This window comes from Hyla sarda, chromosome 4, assembly GCF_029499605.1.
Source record: "Hyla sarda isolate aHylSar1 chromosome 4, aHylSar1.hap1, whole genome shotgun sequence".
Lineage (NCBI taxonomy): Eukaryota > Metazoa > Chordata > Amphibia > Anura > Hylidae > Hyla > Hyla sarda.
Window position 1 is genome coordinate 55,644,421 of NC_079192.1, and position 20,853 is coordinate 55,665,273.

Sequence of the window (20,853 nt, forward strand, 5' to 3'; positions counted from 1 at the left end):
AGACTCTTCAGCTTGTAGTCACAATGGGCCTGGTGTAGACGGGTTGGTACCTTTTTTGCCAGAAGGTAGTCCCAACAGATCCCCCATGACTCGACTTTTGTCCTGTAGAGTCTTCCAGATATACAGGTGTTCCTTAACCTTTTCTGACCTGGGCTCTCCGTTCACGAGGGTGGTAACAACATTCTGGTTTACAAACCAATGGTAAAATGGGGGGGCATCGCCACGTCTTTCCACTCGTCTTCTACAGGCGGCTTATTGCCAGGGGTCATTCGAGACAGTACATCGACATTGAAGTTTGACTTGCCGCTGCTGCACTTGAGGGTAAAGCTGTAATTAGCTAATCTTGAAGCCCATTGCTGTTCAAGGAATTTGGCAGTTTCAGGTGGGCCAAAGGATTGTTATCCATGTAGATAGTAAATGGCATAGCAGCCAAATAATCTTTGAATTATTCTGTCCCGGCCAATAACAGGGCGAGAAGTTCCAACTTGAACGAACTGTAAATGGTATCGTTCTTCTCTGCCCCTCGCAGATTTCGACTGGCGTAGTCAATCACTTTCTTTTGGCCATCTTGGACTTGGGATAGGACAGCTCCTAGGCCTTCAAAACCGGCATCAGTATATAGCACGAATGGCTGACTGCAATCTGGATATACCAAGATGGGTGGCTGTGTCAGCAGACGCTTGCGAGCTTGAAATGCTGTCTTTTGCTCTTCGGCCCAATCAATAGGTAGTCTTCCATTGTAATTCTCCTTCGCTATTCCCCACAGGAGAGCTGTAAGGGGTTTTGCAATTTGGGCAAAGTGTGGGATAAAACAGCAGTAGTAGCCGGCGAATCCCAGGAAGCTCTTGACATCTTTCACCATGTGTGGTGTGGGCCAGTCCTTGACAGCATTCACCTTTTCAGGATTTGGCTGAACTCCCTCTGCACTGACAACGTGGCCCAGGTAATGGACTTGAGAAAGTGACACTTTGATCGCTTGATCTTCAGTTCATGTTTGACCAGGACTTGAAAGACGTCTGACAGATGACTGAGGTGTTCCTGGTAAGACTTGGAATACACAATGACATCATCCAGATATAGCAGGACACTTTGGAACTTCAAATGTCCCAGGCACCTTTCCATCAGACGCTGGAATGTAGCAGGGGCATTGCACAGCCCAAACGGCATACTTTTGAACTCAAACAACCCCATGGGTGTCACGAAGGCGGTCTTCTCCCGACTCTACTTTTGTCCTGTAGAGTCTTCCAGATATACAGGTGTTCCTTAACCTTTTCTGACCTGGGCTCTCTTCCTTCACGAGGGTGGTAACAACATTCTGGTTTACAAACCATTGGTAAAATGGGGGGCATCGCCACGTCTTTCCACTCGTCTTCTACAGGCGGCTCTTTGCCAGGGGTCATTCGAGACAGTACATCGGCACTGACGTTTGACTTGCCACTTCTGTACTTGATGGTAAAGCTGTAATTAGCTAATCTTGAAGCCCATTGCTGTTCAAGGGTGCACAGTTTGGCAGTTTCAGGTGGGCCGTGCACGCCACCATATGATGGTGCAGGGGATGTGCACGGCACCATATGATGGTTTCCTTGTTGGGTCGACAGGTCACAGACCTGATACCAGGATGATACCAGGATGATAGTGGCAGAGCAGGATGCCGGAGACTCTGTATACACTGCACTGGATAATTTGTAAGACTTATAGGAGTTGCGGTGCAGTGGGGACTATGTATTTGCCAACCGGAAACTCTTGGAGCCGCAGCACCCAGGGCGCTTCCTGTTCGGGTCCGGTCAGAAAAATCTTCCCCTGTGCAACACAGGGCGGTCCTTTTGGTTCCTCCTCACTGGGCTGAAGAGGCGTCACCGCTGGGGCGACGTGGGCGGAGCCTCGACCGCTCGCGCATGCAGGAATCATTGGACCCAATTAACCCCTTCAGGTACGGTAAACACTTTGCAACGTAGCATAGCTTCTGTACAGATTTTACACATGGCGGGCACAACTTCAATACTTTTTACAATGGCAGACAATACATTTTTCATCACCTCCCCCTCTATTTCACAAGTGCCTGCACGCATAATAGCTTTTACTGACAAAGTCCCGTACAAAACTGGTGCAATTTCTGACGCACGGACGTGCGGTTCTTGCAATACTGGACACAGTTCAGACTAGGGGGGGGGGGGAATTCTGTATAAGGCACGCACCTGTATCCTGTTTGTGATGCCAAAAGTTGTGGTGAGGGTGTTGGAAGGGTAGATGGCATTAACCCTTTGTGTTCGTGACACCAGGGCGTGGTTATTCTTTACACCACCTGAGGTAGGACCCCTGGTTCCTGCACCAGGCGTGGGGTAAATGTGGTGTCCCGGTATCGCATCCTATCCGGTACCTGTGTATATAGGTCCCCATAGCCAGAGTCCCTAGGACGTCGGGGTCCTTTTTGTCTAGTTTGCCCCTTGTCACCTCTCATCTAGATAGTCATTAAACTAATAGTTTATTCAGGATTTATGTAAATATAATAGTACTAATGTATATAGTTAGTTAATTACCTGTACGGAGCGTAGCAGGACCTGCGGGTCACGTGGTCAGGTAGACTCTATGGTTTTTGCTTAAGGACCTTTGGAGGTCCCTGTGACGTTTTGCACCCATCATTCTTTGTGATGGTGAGTGACAGATATTCGGACCAATCAGAACAACCCCGCCCCTGCCCATATAAGGGAGCGGTGGCCATTGTTAGCCCTCTTTCCTCGTGGGCTGTTAACAGGAAAGGATCTGTGCTGCTGTCATCAGTGAATTTTGGCCCTAGCCTTGCGGCGACGGTTGATTTCTTCTTAACCGTGAGTGTATCAGTCCCCAAGCACTCTGCAAGATCACCGGACCTTATCTATCCCCTAAATCTGGACGGATCTTCAAAAGTAACCCTAAATTCAGAGACTTATAATACAATTCAAGGTCTGCAACAACTGTCAGTCACTGAACTATATAGAGACTGTTTGAATGAGACTGTTATTGTGCATTGGATGTACCGCAAGCCTTTCAGTAAAGTTTATCCAAGTTCAACCTTGTGGACCTTCAGTAATTTTATTACATGCACCTATCGTTACTGGGAAGGGCGGCGATAGGCCGGAGAATTACCTCAGCATACTAGCCCTCAGCCTGGCGTCACGAACTATAGGGTTAACCGTAACCCCTCATCTACCGAAACAACACCCCCAACTACCATACACCCTGCCCAAGGGCTACCACATAAATAATCACTCTGATGCAAGGTCATGGAACAACAGCACTTTACTGAGGCAGACAAGGTGTTAATGTCTTTACAGCTCAGTTTAGGCCCAAGGAGATGCTCAGTGAACATTAGGGAGCTTATTGGCTCGCTGGGACTTGTAGTGGACTTGGAATGACTTGTGCAACCCACGCTGAAATTAGTAATATGACAGATTTGACTATCTTGACTATCTTGGCTAGACTTGTCCCCTGTATTTGTGCTTCCCGCCAGGCTTTGACCTTCACCTGCAGGGGTTAAGTGGTAGTAGCTGCGTGGATGCGTGACTAGGCCTTGGTCTCCCTCAGGAACACCAGACAACTGCTCAGGTCTTCACTTGGCTGTATCTCAGCTAACAACTGACTAGGCTGGCTCCTCCCTGGTATATATGGGAGCAATTTGGAGGAATCCCATAGTTCACCAACAAGTCACATATTCACCTTGCACCTTCCTTGGTAACATAGGCCTTGACAACAAGGATTTAAAGAGACAAAAGCCTCAAAAAATTAACCAGCATAGAACTCAAGAGCTTTTAACACTTTACAGTCCGTAGGAGGGATGTGGACCCAGGGAACACTTAAATGGAGGCCGCCACACAGGACGGGCAGGTGTACAGAATAACATATTCTGTACTGGGCCACCACAAAGTATTTGTGCTCCAGCTTGTGGTCCACTGCTGAGGGACCTGTACTCCTTGACACTTGTCGACTCTTCCAGTAAGGACCAACTCTCATATGAAATTATGTAGATCAGTCCAAACTGTGCCAGTCACCGGTGAATGAAATGTGTCAGTCAGGGTGACCTTGTGTTGTAAAAACTTTAAAGGGATTGTCTGGTTTAGAAAACTAATAACAATATCCTATTAGAGAAGTTTGAGTTAGAGGGGGAAGGGTTCTTATTTGGGACCTCCATTAATAGCCCAGAACAGCTACAAAGAGTGTCTCTTTCTGGAGGAACCAACACATCCATGCACTTCTGAGATAGTCCTTAGTAGGAAACATGTAATGCTTCATTTCTCCAGTGGTGGCACTGCAGAATTGAACACTTGTTGCATATAGTAGATTGTAGGTGATCGCCATGGTCACAGAAGAAGACCTAGATTTTTAAGACTTTATTTTTTTGCTTCATATTTTTTCTGAGGTTGACTAAACATCATAGAACATCACATTTGTCTCCCTATAATAGTACTTCCTGCCTTTTCTCATAGGGGGCATTGTATGGAACAATTTCAAAGTAATTCATGTTCACATCCCAACTCATTTATATTGTGGATATGGTTACTTGAAGCCACGTGTGTGATCTTGCACAGGGGGTGATCAAGGGAGGTGATAAAATGGCACAGGGGGGTGATGAAATAGCATAGGGGGTGATGAAGGTGGGTGATGAAATGGCACAGGGGGTGATGTAGGTGGGTGATGAAATGACACAGGGGGTGATGAAATGGCACAGGGGATGATGATGGTGGGCAATGAAGTGGCACATAAGGTAATGAAGCCTATGACAACTCAGAATGACTGAGGTAGAGGAGCAGAGGGGTTGTCATAGGAATGGAGTGGAATAGATACAATACTGACAAGTGATCTCTCTAGCGTTGATCTGTGAACACATATTTATAGGAGCATCAGTCTCAATGCTTTCCAAAATGTGTGCTGCGACACATTAGTGTCAACAGCAATCTGCAGATGGGATGCGGGACTGAACCAGAATTCAGCAGCCGCCACCACTGGTCATTGTTTTTAAATGTCCACAACCTATTTTTCCTGATCTTAAACTGGCATTCGGCGCTGCAGCCACTTTGTCAGTGAGCAATGGTGGCTGCCAGGGCTTCTGGCGAATGACGCCCCTGTAGTCGTGCCCATGAAGAGGAGAAGAAGGACGTTACTTGTCAGATGCCAGTTCTCATGGGGCAGGACAGAGAAACAGGAGGTTCTGAGGCCAGGTATGTGTGATCTTGCACAGGGGGTGAAAAAATGGAACAGGTAGGTAATGAAATGACACAGGAGGGTGATGAAGTGCCTCAGTCAGGTGATGAAGTGGCTCAGGGGGGTGATGAAGTGGCTCAGGGAGGTGATGAAATGGCAGCCACATTTGTAATACTGATACTTAAAGGTGTACTCCACTTTATAAAGTTATCTCTCTTTCTAAACAGAAGTGATGGCCTGCTTAGCCATTCACCGGCCGAGATGGGGGTCATTCCTGACATGAGAGCTGCAGCCTCTTACAGAATACAGGAATATGGGTGCACTACTGTGGAGTGCACTACTGTGGAGGGTACCTGAGAGGACTCTGTGAGTCGACCGAATGCTGCCGTAATTGCCCACTGGCCCCTGTTTTGCTTATCACGCACAGGTAGGTTTAGTGTTAGGTCCCGTGCCATTTGAGAAACCTTGGCGTTGGTGTGCGGGCTCCGGTATGTCCTTCATACAAGGATATACTGGCAAATGTCTCAATTTTAAAATCAGTGTTGAGGGATAGCCAATGTCATTGTATACATCTACCACAGTAGTGCACCCATATTCCTGTATTGTATTATTCTAGTTGTTACGCATCCACATCGTCTATCTGGTGTAGGATTCTATTGTGGCACTTGTGGTCCGCTGCAGGCATCCTCCATTGTATGCATTTTTGTGCTGGGGATCGCCCCTAGCGGCGGGCTACAGGGGCAGGATCTGCTCCCCCGGTGTAAATGCGCAGCCGCATTTGGGGTTGAGCACCTCCAGCCATTTGAGACCACGTTTTTTGTTGTTCAGCCTCTTACAGATCAAGGCTCCATTCACTTTAGTGGACTAAATTAGCGCCACTTTTCACATGTATACTTGTAGGTAATGGGACTCAGAAGCTGCATTTTTGAGTACTGTAAACAATGCTTTTTGACTTCAGATCCTTTCACTTTGTTTTTACATTTTCTTATGTTCTGTTTTCCACAGGTGACGCCAGTCAAGGTGTAGAAACATCTCAAAGGGTCTGTATACTTTTCCACCCAAAATTTTAGTTTTTAATTTTAAATGTGTCAACATTTCTAAAATTCTGTTTTGGGGGGAAACTAGACTTTTGTTTCTATTTTAGCACAAGGCCTCAACATAAAAGAATGGGAAATAAAAAGTGAAAGGTTCTGAAGACTTTCTGATTGCCCTTGTTTTTCCACTCCATCTATTGTGTTGGTCCTCCTTCAATGTCTTCCAATGATGCATTCGGGACATTAGAGTAAATGGGGCCACTAACAGAATGTGCAGATATAGGTTGGCATCCTATTTTTCCAGGTTGCCCTCATATATATGACAAGAAGGGCACATTGTGATGCAAATGGCTGCAAGTGCGATCATAGGGGGGTTCCTGGGCCCCATTGCAAAATCTGTTGTGGTAGCCCAGTACAGGAGTTGAACCCCTGTACCCTAGCTGCCCTATCCGACAGTCTCCATATAGTGACCCCTGGACCCCCCTGCTCTTGTGTTCTACCTACTTCCTTAAATGCCTATGTTATACCATGTAATGTACATAAAATGTGTTATGCCTTTAAGACCTGTTGTCATGTGATTGTAACCCAGCGAGGTACCAGTGACCATGTGACCTACAGGGTGACCTATGGGACCCCTCCTAGTCTCCCCCATATAAGCCCTGGGTGGTGCTAGCTTACTTTCTTAGGCTGTTAGTCTTTGCTGAGTTGCAGTGAGGTCAATTCCTAGTTGTGTGTCTGGAGTCCAGAGGAGGCCTAAAGTCAGTCAAGCAGCCATAGATTCTCAAGTCCATTGCCCCACAGGTCAAGTCAAAGCCTGGTAAGCTACAGAAGGGGTGAAGTCAGTCATAGTCTGTCATAGTCAAGTCAGTCCAAGTCATCCTGTCTCAAGTCAGCGTGGCCTGCATCCAAATTGTCCAAGTCCACTATAAATCCCAGCAAGCCCTCAGGTCTCTGAAGTCACTGGTCACCTCTATGGGCCTAGCCAAGCTGTATAGACTGTTACATCTGTCTGACTCAGTAAAGCTGCCGTTGTTCCGTAACTTGGCGTCAGAGTCATTATTTGCCCCAGTGCCTAGCCCAGGATCCAGTGGTATTCCTTCAAGTGGTGTAGAGGATAAACCACGCCCTGGCATCATGAACACAAGGGGTTAATACCATCTGCCCCTAGGGTAATTCCATCTGCCCTCATCACACCCTCACCACACTGTCATTGCTTGTGCCATATATAATTCTGGTGTTTTCGAATGGGGTGGAGGGGCCTTTAGGTCCTTTCAGCCACCAGGGCTTGGGTGCCACTAGTACCTCTGCACCTGCTATAGCTACACCGCTGGTTTTCATGAATATGAGGCAGGACATGTCCACGCGCTGTTGTTTGTACAGCTTCCATTAGGTTGTATCTCCTAGTTCATATACAATTGCTCACCTGAGCGGAGGTTCATGTACACATCGCTGTGTATGTCATGGGGGTTCAGCAAGTATTCCATTCACCATATGCTTGGCCTGTATTGTACTCCAGCCAGTTCTGTACACAAATCAATGTGCAGCTTTATTATTCAGCGTATTCCTATATTGTTCACATTGTGTATCAGTGTGTACGGGGCACAATACAGAGGGTATACATTACTAAGTGAAACCTGCTCTCCTATTCTCCCCTTACCCCAGGGGTCTTCAGTTCCCTTCCTCTTTTAAAATGCAATATGAATGATTGCCCCCAGGAGGGTTTAGGAAGAGAACCATTATCATGAGATAGGACCACTACAATGCCCAGGAGCCCCTCTGCTCCTCCTACCACTTTCTGAACTTGAGGATGTGCAGCTAGGCACATTCTCCAGGTTTCCCCTCAAATAGCATTATCCTAATCCCCCTGTAAGCACAAATGTCCACAATCATTAGTATCGAGCAGCTCGAGGAGGGGGACAATCAGGATGGACCACTCCATTTACATCAAACCAATGGTGTACTGTGGTTACACTGGTGTAATGTGGAATATGGAAATGCTGTCTTTAAATAAACCCCCCATTTCTAAGACTTCACCCCAGCAATCAGCTGATCACCTCGGATCTGGATTTAGCAACCACCAGAAAAAACATGTTTAGTGTGGAAGTCACTAGAGAGGAAATGTAGCTTAAAATGACGACCATTCAAATAAATGGCCGACCAAGTAACCCGTATATGGGTCAGGTCTGCCAAAGTGGGAGGCATTTCCGTTAAACATTCTTAACTATGTTTTCTTTATTCTACATTATAATTTATAATGATATATATATATATATATATATATATATATATTATATATATTATAATTTATATAATTTGTGTTATATTTTACTGCTTAAAAATAACGTAACTTAAATAAAATAAAAATATTTGAATCACCATATGGAGAAGTGTACAGGCTTACTTTTTATTTTGATATGATCTGTAGTTTTTACTGTAACCATTTTGGGGTTGATCAGACTTTTGGATCATTATTTTGTTCCATTTTTCCTAGGCCTTTTTGTCCCCATTAACACTGTACATTATATGTCAATAGTTCAGACCTTCCCACACGAGACCGAGTCAAATAAGTTTACCTTTATTTTATATATTATATTTCCTAGAAATTTGTTTTTGTTGTTGTTTTTTTAAACCCTTTTAAGATTGCTGCATTAGATTGCTGTGCTACATTAATCAGTGAAATCGGTCAAACTGTATCAGTAGAGTCTACATGGCATGCATTAGGCATTATTTAGGCTTCTGGCTGCATTGGTTACCCATTGGCACCCAACAATTGCATCACCGAAGTGCTGATTGGGACATTGACAGGTGTGACTGCTATGTAGATCTGCATGTAGAGGGTAAAAATGCAGACAGGTGTTGGCTGTAAGATCCAGCTGGCACCCACTCTGTATATAGAGCAGACTCAGCCATCATAAAGGCTAGGATTCACAGAAAAAAATGCCAGAAAAAACGCTAGTGCAATTTCCTGTGTCTGATGTTTTTCTGGCATTTTTGCATCTAAGTGGAAATTGCATTTTTGGCCCGTTTTTGAGTACCAAAAAAAAAAAAGGAAATAAAGTGTGTGTATGTGTTTCACTTTTTTCCCCTCTATTTTTTGACATTTTTTAGGTAGTACTACTATTCCCAGCATGGAGCAGACTGTTCCATGATGGGAGTAGTAGTACCTGTACTAATAGACATATCACCCTGGGTGTCACTTCTGACACCCGATGCGATCGTCCTTTCTATTGCAGAGATGCGGAGATGCTCTATACAACACTCGCATCTCTGCACTATACTCCGGCCAGTGATGTGAATAGAACATCACTCATTCATATTTTCCGCCCAGTGGAACAAGTGGAATTCCAGTCTAAGGCTACTTGTTTGTTTTTTTTGTGGCCCAAAAAACGCCAGAAAAAACGCCACAGAATTTTGCTGTGCTTGGCGGTTTTTTCTTGCATTTTTTTTCCTTTGAGTGGAAATTGCATTTTTGGCCCCTTTGATGTTTTTTCAAAATTAGTTGGGTACCAAAAAAAAGTAGTGATGGAAAAATATTTATTTAAGGAAACATATTTATTACAACAAAATATTAATACATTTTTAATAAAGTGTGTGTTTCACTTTTTGTCCTCTATTTTTTTTTACATTTTTTTTGTAGTACTACTACTCCCAGCATGGAACAGACTGTTCCATGATGGGAGTAGTATTACCAGTACTAATACACATATCGCCCCAGGTGTCAGTCCTGACATCCGATGTGATTATCTACAATATAGCAGAGATGCGGAGCGGCACTATACTCCGGCCAGTGATGTGAATAGAATATCATTCATTCATATTTTCCGCCCAGAGTGGGAATTGGCCGGATGGTTGCAGCCAATCACAGCTCTGAGGGAAATATGAATGAGTGATGTTCTCTTCATATCACTGGCCGGAGTATAGTGCAGAGATGTGAGCGCTGTAGAGAGCCACTCCGCATCTCTGCAATAAATAGGACGATCGCATCGGGTGTTAGGAGTGACACCAAATGTGATCTGTCCTTAACTGCAGGTACTACTACTCCCAACACCTGTTGCAATCTGTCTATTAATGTAGGTACTACAGCTCCCAGCATTGAGCAGAGTGTGCTCCATGTTGGGAGTAGTAGTACCTGCAGTTAAGGAAAGATCACAGTGGATGTCACTCCTGACACCCGCTGTGATCCTCCTGTATAATGTATAGATGCGGCCGGCCGCTCTTCTATGGTCTCCTGCACTGACGTATATATATACATATTTCGTATATTCCACAGAGAGTTGTGATTGGCTGGATCCATCTGGCCAATCACAGCTCTCTGCGTGAAATATGAACAGGTGTATATATACGTCAGTGCAGGGTACCATAGAAGAGCGGCCGTCCACATCTATTCATTATACAGAAGGATCGAAACGGACCCGGGGTGATCTGTCAATTAGTACACGTACTAGTACTCCCATCATGGAACAGTGTATTCCATGTTGGTAGTAGTAGTACTACCTAAAAAAAAGAAAAAAAAAGTGAAAAACACACACACTACATTTTTATTATTGGCGGCTAAATTTTTAGTGCCCTGCATAAATTGATCCCTGTTTTAAAAATTAATAAAAATTTTGTTATAAAAAGATAAATTTCATTAGATACAATTTTTACCATCACTACTGTATCTTTTTTATTTTAATATTTTTAATGGTACCCTACGAAATTTTATTAAAAAAAGGTATCTCCATCACTTTTTTTAGATGACTAAAGTCCAAAAAAGAATAAAAAAAACACCAAAGTTAAAACCCACGTGACGTTTTTCGTGGCTTTTTTTTACTCCCATAGACTTCCATGGGAAAAAAACGCCATAGGCTCAACATGCTACGACTTTGCAAAACTGCCAAGGAGATGAAAAAAAGTGAAAAAAAACACCAATAGGATAAAAAAAAAAAAAAAAAGCCAAACGGAAAAACGCAAAGTGGAAAAAGAATTTAGTGATTTCTCATTGATTTACTGCAAACATCTGGCCGCAGCGGTTTTTTGGTCAAAAAAACGCCATGCGTCAAATCTGGCATTTTTCATGGCGTTAAAAAAGCAAAAAAACAAGTGGAATTCTAGCCTTACACATTATATGTGAGTATTTGGGCATTCAGTAGGACTCTACTTATATGGAGAAGTAGTTCCACTACAGAGTGGTGTAAATATTTTTAGTGCCTTAGGGATTTTGACCTCTGGTTTCAATATGTATCTCCATAACTGCTGATCGATCTGGAAAACTTGTTGTTTTGGTTTTTTCTTTACAATTTTTAAACTATTTTCATGATTTATTACTTCTCAGAATAATTTGTGTTTTTTTTTTTTATTTTGTTTTTGAATGTAGAGAAATGTGAACAATTTCTGCTGTAATTCTGCCCAAACATCAGTTCCATGCTGTCCCTACAACTACATAGAGGATATATATTCTTCTATATTGGAAAAAACAACAGTGACATGCAGTGCAATATAGTGGCCAGATAATATTATACTACATTGTCCCATTGTCTATGTCATAATTCAGCTCTAGGATCTGTTAACATTTTTATTAATTGAAGGGAACAATTCGAACATGTCTAGGTATAGAAACTCCTAATACACAGTATTCTGCTAAATTTTACCAGTCATCCTACAACTCCAACCACATCCTCAATAGACATAAATATCAGTCTTTTTCTGCCCCTAGAGTACTGGTGAACCAAATATACCCCCTACCTCAGATAGGTGATGTTGCTCCAGGACTGAATACTGGATGCCATCTTTTATAAAATAAAATGGGCTGCTGTTCTGACAGCATGTAACAACTACATGCAACCAGCACCTCTTCATAGTAGGGTGACCACTTATGTTTGTGGTGGCCCAGTACAGGAGTTGCACCCCTGTACCCTTGCTGTCCTGTATGGCGGACTCTATTGCAGTGTCCCCTGGGTCCACATCCTTCTTATGGACTGTCGAGTGTTAAATATGCAATATTTTCTTATGTTATGTGTTGGTTAATCTTTTGAGGCATGCGTGTCTTTAAATATTGTTGCTAAAACTGTGTAACCAAGGATACCAGTTCAAGTCATCTACAGATGTGCCCAGGCCTACTCCTGTCGCTGAGGTGGTTTGGCCTACTCACCAGGCACCAACTAAAGTGCCTCGGCCTACTCCTACTGAGGAGGAGCTTTGGCCGGCCTGACAGGCACCAACACATTGTCCCCCAGTGGCGCAAGCTGCTGCTGTGCAAATGGTAGTTACCGTGAGTCCTACCATAACAGATTCCTAGTTGTCTCAAGTGAATTGGAACACTCATGTTAGTCCTTTAGATCGGGCACAGTCCTGTGGTCCCCATTACAAGTCCCAACCTAGGAAGCAGTCTGACAGGTGAGGCTGGGATGGGAAGTTTCCAGGCTGACGTTTATAAGTGATCCTTTTGTTTACTACTACTAAGTGGTGAGACTGACATTGTTATGTGGAGATACCACTGTTGTTTTCTAGGTTATTGCAACATTCAAGAAAAGTGCCTGGTGGACTAACCAAGAACTCTCTGTAACCATTTTGCGTAAGTTTATGTGCCCGGATTACAGATGTGATCCTTTACTACAGACTCTTCTGTACCAGAACTGTGAGGTTCACTCAAACTACTTAAAGAGTAAGATATTGTTTAATGTCTGCAATCATAATTCTTGTGAGAATTTATTATGTGCGTCACCTGGTAATAAAGTATACATATAATGTTTACACAAAATGTCTATAGTGTCTAATGTTCTTTTGTCCATGGCATTTGTATAGGAGGTGTCCTGACCCTGTCAGGAGAAGCATACCCGATCACCTCATTGCCATACATATTAGTTATAGAGAAAAAAAGTGCCTATGTATATAAAAGTTACCATTCTACAGCATATTAATGTTCAGTCACTATAGAATAACTAATTCTAATATTATTTCATGTACAGATAGTAATGTACATGTACATAGCATATTTTGTGTGCCTAAAATAGTGACATGTCATATTTAGTCAGGACTGTAGCCTTGATAGTCAATATATTCAGTCCTCATTAGTCATCAAATGTCTAATGTCTATTGTTTACTGTCCACTTTGCACAGGGTTCTCTTGTGGCCAGAGAGTTCTCCTGAAAGGCGTAAGTAGCACGTAAGGTGGCAGAGCTATTGTATACATATGTAATATTTTCATGTGTTATCAGAAAAATGTATAACTGCTAGTCCAATGTTATGGGGAGAGGTAGCTTAAGCTGAAGGGCTCCATTAGCACAGGCATCAGGGTAGAGAGCCTCAGGCAGCCCGATCCAAACTGATTATTTACTGTCAAGCAGTTACAAGACCAAAACAGGCTGTTGTTAAGAGGGGGAGTTTTTGGTGGCCCAGTACAGGAGTTGCACCCCTGTACTCTTGCTGTCCTGTCTGGTGGACTCTATTGCAGTGTCCCCTGGGTCCACATCCCTCTTATGGACTGTCAATTGTTAAAGGGGTCATCCAGCATAAGGTGATTTTAGTACGTACCTGGCAGACAGTAATGGACATGCTTAGGAAGGATCTGGGCTTGTCTTGGGGCTAAATGGCTATGTTATGAGATTACCATAACACTGTGGCTAGCTTTTTATGAACTTGTAATTCCTGTTTGATTGTTCTTTTTTTGACTACAAATCCCACAATTCTATTTTCCTCCTTCCCATACATCAGCCACCCCACCCATTGAAACATAAGTGAGCTGCAGACCTGTGGTTTTCAATCAGGGTGCCTCCAGCTGTTGCATTAGTTGCAGATTCATCCCTCCACCCATTGAAGCAGACAGGCTCCCTGTCATCAGCTGACTAGTGAGTCAAGTCTCGGCCACATTGCAAGCTGGGATAATTCCAAGACCACAGTCATTTTGTATGCTGTTAAAAATAAATAGTGAGGTGAAAATCACAGAAGAATTGTGAGAAAACCGTCACACACAGGTACAGACACTATTTTATGAACTACACTAACTTTACTGCTCCTGTAGCATAGTCAAATAAAAAAAAATCCCGGAATACCCCTTTAAATATTCAATATTTTCTTATATTATGTGTTGGTTAATCTTTTGAGGCATGTGTGTCTTTAAATATTGTTGCTAAGCCTGTGTAACCAAGGAAGGTCTCAGTGACCAGGTGACTTGTAGGTGACCCCTCAGAAGTCTTCCCCATATAAACCAAGGGAGGAGCTAGCCAGTGCACAGCAGTTTAGACCTTGCTGAGGAGCAGAACAGTCAAGACCTGAGAGTGTCTGGTGTCCTGAAGAAACCCAAGGCCTAACCACGCAGCCACGCTTCCACCAACCAAGTGCTCCACAGGTGAACGTCAAAGCCTTGTGTGGTAAGCCTCTGGGGTAGGGGTAGTGTAGTCAAGGTTTTGCTTCAGTATATCAGGGGTTAAGGTTAACCCTATTGTTCGTGACACCAGGCTGAGGGCTAGTATGCTGAGGTAATTCTCCGGCCTATCGCCGCCCTTCCCAGTAACGATAGGTGCATGCATAAAATGACTGAAGGTCCACAAGGTAGTTGAACTTGAACTTGGATAAACTTTACTTAAAGACTTGCGGTACATCCAATGAACAGTGACAGTCTCATTAATACAGTCTCCATACACTTCAGTGACTGACTTGTTGCGGACCTTGACTTTTTATATAAGTCTCAGAATTTAGGGTAATTTGCGAAGATCCGTCCGGATTTAGGGGTTAGATACGGTCCGGTGATCTTGCAGAGTGCTTAGGGATTGATTACACTCACGGTTTTGTAAAGATCAGCTGTTGCCGCAAGGCTCGGGCCTAAGTCACTGATGACAGCAGCGCAGATCCTTCCCTGTCAACAGCCCACGAGGAAAGAGAGAGAGTAATGGCCACTGCTCCCTTATATGGGCAGGGTCGTTTTGGATTGGTCCAAGTCAGCTGTCACTCACCATTACATAGCCTAATGGGTAAACACCTGACTTCCTCCAAAGGTCCTTGAACTACAAACCATAGAGTCTTTGGAATGCATCAAGTGACCCGCAGGTCCTGCGACGCTAACTAGGCAAGTACACTTACTATATAAATATATACATTACATTTAAATAATTTTAATTACAAAAGGGGTGACAAGGGGCTAGCTAAGGATGAGGACCCCACCTACACCTAGTGACTCTGATTTTGGGAACCCCACCACAAGGCAACGGATATGATCCGGTGTTCGGGACACCACACTTGTAAGCTACACATGGGGTGAAGTCTAGTCAGTCTTAGTCAAGTCAGTCAAGTCTGTCTAAATTCAGCGTAGGTCTGCATAATTCAGCCAAGTCTACTACAAGTCCCAGCGAGCCCGCAAGTCTCCTAAGTCACTGGTCATCTCCTTGTGCCTAACTGAACTGTAATAACTATTCCATCTGTCTGCTTCAGAAAAGCTGCCGTTATTCCGCAACTCCGGAGTCATTATTCACCCCATGCCAAGCCCAGGATTCAACGGCCAAACCTAAGGTGGTGCAGAGGTTAAACACATCCTGGCATTACGAATACAAGGGGTTAATGCCCCTAGGGTAATAACATCTGCCCTCATCACACCCTCACCACATGTTTCCAGCATGATCACCCAAAAGAAGGGCTTGTTGGCAGCCATGTGAACTTGTTTAGGCTCTTCCTAGTGCACACTGTTCTTGCAGATTATGTATAAGGACATCTTACTACTAGTGTTGGGTGCAAATATCGCCAATTCATGAATATTGCGAATATATTGCGAATATGAATATTCACTTTTTTCCGCATATGCGCATATTCACATATTCCTTCTTTTCACTTCTGGGCCAATTAGAATGATGCAAATGCACTTGTCAGAGGTTATCAACAACATCCCTAGCAACCAAAAGTAAAGTTGCCCCCCCCCCTCACTGTTTTCTTCCACGAATACATGAATCCGAATACAGGCGAATATGCGCATATGCAAATATTCGCATATGCGAATATAACGAATACGCAAAATTTGCGAATATAAGACAAATATTCGTCTATATATTCACGAAATATTGCGAATTCGAATATGGGCAATGCCGCTCATCACTACTTACTACATAAATGTATATTGGATTCTACAAGTTTAATGACAATGGACTGCTGGCAAGATCCATGAGATCTTATGACCATGCATAGGAGTAGGCAGAAGTTTTGAAGAACACCATTAAAGGGGTACTCTGCCCCTATACTTCTTATCTCCTATCCAAAGGATAGGGGATAAGATGTCTGAGCGGGGGTCCTGCCACTGGGGACCCCCCGCGATCTCGGCTGCGGCACCCCAGACATCCAGTGCATGGAGCAAACTGTACTCCGTGGCGGATGGCTGCCAACGATCGTGATGTCACGGTCACACCCCCTCAATGCAAATCTATGGGAAGGGGCGTGGTGTCCGTCACGCCCCCTTCAATAGACATGCATTGAGGGGTGTGACCGTGATGTCACAAGCCTCTGGCACTGCACCTGATGCTTTAAACGAACGCCGAGTGCAGCAGGGAGATCGTTAGTGTCCCAAGCAGCGGGACCCCCGCGATCAGATGTCTTATCCCCTATCCTTTGGATATGAGATAAGATGTCTAGGCGTGGAGTACCCCTTTAAGGTGAATGTTCATCCAGGGCTGTGCTAATATTTGTTACATCCCCATAGGGCAAGGGTGTATGAAGAAACCATATAGTTTTGTCGTGAAAGACTTATGAGACCTTTGGTCTTTACTTTATCTATTGGGTTGGTACTCCTTCACTTCTTCCAATGATCGGCATATTTTTTCTGATTCTTGTCTTCCATTGTCCTTAGTTATCGCTGAGGCTATTCTCATACTGCGGTTGCACTATATCTTAGCTATAAGAACAAGAAAGTTACCAGACTGTGAACCCATGAGGGCCTTTACATAAAGTGGTGGCGTTTTGTGTAGACTATGGGTGTTATGTCCGTGACTAAAGTTCATGATGCCAGGAGAGTTAGGGAAACCACTTTACTTAAGGAACTTGCACTGTTGTAAAAACAGGAACAGTTCACTTTAGTGTAATATTCAGTGCAATACCACAATTGCTACTTGGCACTACGGACTTGTCTGAGCGTGACTTCGACAGACTGACAGACTGGGACTTGACCTAGGTAAGCCTGACTTGAATTTGGACTTGCTCCTCCCTGTCTAGATATTTGTGGGGGAGCAGGGCAGGAGGCCCTGATTGACCAAAGTGCTCACGCAGTTCTTTGTGCATCCTCTTGCACAGACAAAATTAACTCTTTCATGGCAATAACAAAATAGAAAGACATAAAATATCTGACATTACATGAAAATACATTATCACACACACAACCTGCAAACCTGAGCAGTGGGCCGGGGCAAACACGGTAAAGTGACATCCACCTGACAGGGCAGGTGGACAAGTGTGTTCTGCACTGGGGCACCACATCTGTTAGCTATATGTCAGTATCTTCCCAGTGTATGTTCCAAATATAAAAGCCAAATGCAGCCTAACTGCGTCTCACCTCTAGGTGGAAATGGCCTTCTTAGAAACTGGTACCCATAGCAGGTGCATTGCCAGCTACGCAGGTAGTTATGCCCATATCATTATACCCTACTCATACATTAGCATTGTATCTGCAATCCACTATACATGGACATTATAATTCATCTGTTTATGTATCAGCTGCCACTCCTTTCATGAAATTGAAGGGACTTTTCTCCTGTATTTTTATATACAGGTGAAATGTTCCTGGATGAACCAGTTCTTTCACACCAGTCTTACAAATAGAACCACTTGCCTTAGGGTAGAGGAAGGATAATTCCACTTTTAGTGTCTTCCATTATATCCATGCCATAGCTTTTATTGTTCTTTTCGGGGAGATTTGTTTTAACACCTAACCTCATGTCACACAGCTCTCGATCTGGTCTGTGATCTTAAACAATGTCTTCGGTCGCTGGGCTGGGCTTTATGCACCAATGATAGTATTTAGCGTAGACGTACTTTCATCCATTATATATACATACAGTATTTATATATATTATCATAGGCTTAACTACAGCCAAAGCTACAGGGACCCCAGGTGCTGGAAAAGTTGTAGGGTTAGTGGTTAGTTCTGTCTAACTTGACTATGTAGGTTCTTGTCTGCGTTACTAAAGGTCGGATTATTCTCGACAAGGAGGAAGGCCAACAGAATGGTTTCTACATTGTAGCAACTCTTGTCTCCCAGGGGATGTGTCAATATCCAGACCCCCACTAAATCCAGTTTGTAATGGCGGCTAATAGTTTGTAATGGCGGCTAATAGTGAATTATAGGGTTTTATATTATCCCTAATTGGACATCTACAAAAGACCACCTCTTCCAGAAGACCATCTCCTTATGCTGACTATATTTCATTTGACACATTTGTAGCCCGCCATACATTTTACTGTCACATATGCAGAAAGTAAAAGGGAGAGGGGAATTTGCGCCCCCTAGTGAAGGACGTTACAGACCAAATCTAGGTGGTATTACAGGTTAAACTCACCAGATAGCATTGCGCTCAGGGCACAACACCGAAAGAGAGTAATAAACCAATAGTTCCCAGGTCCGCAGCCACGGTCCTCTTGTAGCAGGCACGTTGTCCCAGTTAAATGTAATGGAGAGGTAAAATGGAAAATTGGGCCGATCCTGGCGCCCCAGCGCCAGGATCGGTCCAATTTTCCATTTTACCTTTCCAATACATTTTACTGTGACCATTTTCTTTTAGAAGACCACCCCCTAGCACCTCAGCTCAATTACATTTTGGGTGGTCTTTAAAAGAGGTTTCACCATATTGCCTTTGTATGGGGGGGGGGGGGGGGGGAGGGGGTGACATTTCTTTCTTTAAAATTAGATGGTGTGACTGAAAAGTGTGATGATGTCATAGTTACTAGAATATTTAGCTAAATGGACTATTTTTTCAAAGGGAAGGTGGTCGCACCAGGTTATAATGGAAGCAGAGTGCAGCTTTTTGTAGTCCAGCTCAGGCTCCTTTATTTCCGGAGTAGTGTCTTTCCCGTGCCCCCATTACAAGGTTCATCGCACATATATACCTCTTTATTAAAAGCTTCTTTGTACACAAATGTTTTCTACACGTCTCCTAACCAGATTAGCCAGTGGGTGCCATGTGTAATCCTTCCTATTCCTGAGCTTTAAAAGAAGCCAGCATCTGTATTATTATTTTACAGGGGTCGTAGGACTAATAGGATATTGAACTACGTATCCTAAGAAGATATATGTATAGTTTAGTTAGTATATTGTACTGCAGGTCTTGTAATTTGGGTGGAATGGTCATAAGGAGCCGGCAAACCTAAATTTCTGGGAGGGGGAATCTGATTAATTAGCACAAGTTTAATATGTGAATAGCATAAAATAATGGATTATCCATTGTCTGCTGTCAGCACAATGATCTTGCACTTGACCTTCAAGTAGGCTCACCACAAGCCATTGCTCTCATTGCCCAATTTGCCATACCCCCCTCCAACCCCTATGTCTAATTACTAGCAGCATGGTGCACAAAGCCAGGAACTCAGCATGGTGCACAAGTCCAGGAACTCACCATGGTGCCATGTTGCCATCCACACAGAAACCACCATTCCCCCATATATTTCAGTACAATATGAAAATGTTAACATAGAGGGTATCTCACAATTTTCACTGCATTTTTTTTACACACACGTGTCCCAGATGCCATGTGAATGGGCCCTGAGAATTACTTTGCATGCCATATTAATCAGATTTTTCAAGGACCACTTTAATGACTGTTAATAATCTTCTGATGACCAGGACTAAGGGACTCAAGGACCAGTATTGGTGTCCCCTCATATGCCACTTTATGGTTATGACAGCATAGGGAAAAGCAACAAGGATGGAAAGCAGTTACTGATCATTCACTTAGGCTACAAAACCAAGAGAGTTGATGGGAAGGACTTTTTTGGGAGGGGGGTGGGGGAGGCAGCCATTCATAAAACCTATTTCCTGGTAACAATGGCTTTACCCTCAATACATTCCTGTGACATTGCCTGTCAATAGATTGTTGATGACTTAGTTTCTTAACCCTCCGCAGAATTTTTAACCAACCCCTAAAAAAAAAAGTGCACAGATTCTTGTGGTTTTAAGTAAATGACTTGTGCACTTCGTGAGCATTTCTCAAGATGTGTATTTTACAACATTCTTACAGTAAGTACATAATGTACCCTATGGCTCAGAAATTTTCTTTTCATGCACCAACAATTTTAAGCATTCCTTAGTGAGGACACACAATTGTCTCCTATGTTAGAACCTCAACCTTTTCATGAGATTTCAGATTGACGCTGGGGGTGTAAAGAAATTCATTGTACGATTTGAGAACCAGGATGATCATCGGGTTTTGTATGTAGATAAGCTTTTTTGGCAAGAACCAATCCTTTGATCTTCCTGACAGACTTGACCTCATGGTGCCATAGGTCATGTAGATCACAACTGTCTGTGATGGCGAGCATCTTCCAAGTATGGGATGCTTTATTAGCAACTAAATACTCAATATATAATAGATTGGGTTGACCACGGTTTAGATCCAGTTGACTGCCTTGATTCATCTACTGGATAAAAAATAAGCTATGTATGGTTTCTCAATGAATATGGAGAGAGATGGCGGGCTATGGG

At 43.5% G+C, this 20,853-nt stretch overlaps 1 protein-coding gene and 1 long non-coding RNA gene across 3 annotated transcripts in view; one reads left to right on the plus strand and one right to left on the minus strand.

The window, feature by feature from the left end:
- The window catches only part of LOC130367957 (uncharacterized), a 112,944-nt gene that overhangs the window by 32,076 nt on the left and 60,015 nt on the right, over nt 1-20,853 (minus strand). The gene's annotated exons all lie outside the window — the stretch shown is intronic.
- On the plus strand, nt 4,924-7,237 carry LOC130367963 (uncharacterized). The gene is made up of 3 exons (XR_008892232.1): nt 4,924-5,192; nt 6,181-6,215; nt 6,320-7,237. It is a non-coding gene; the product is annotated as an uncharacterized LOC130367963 (long non-coding RNA).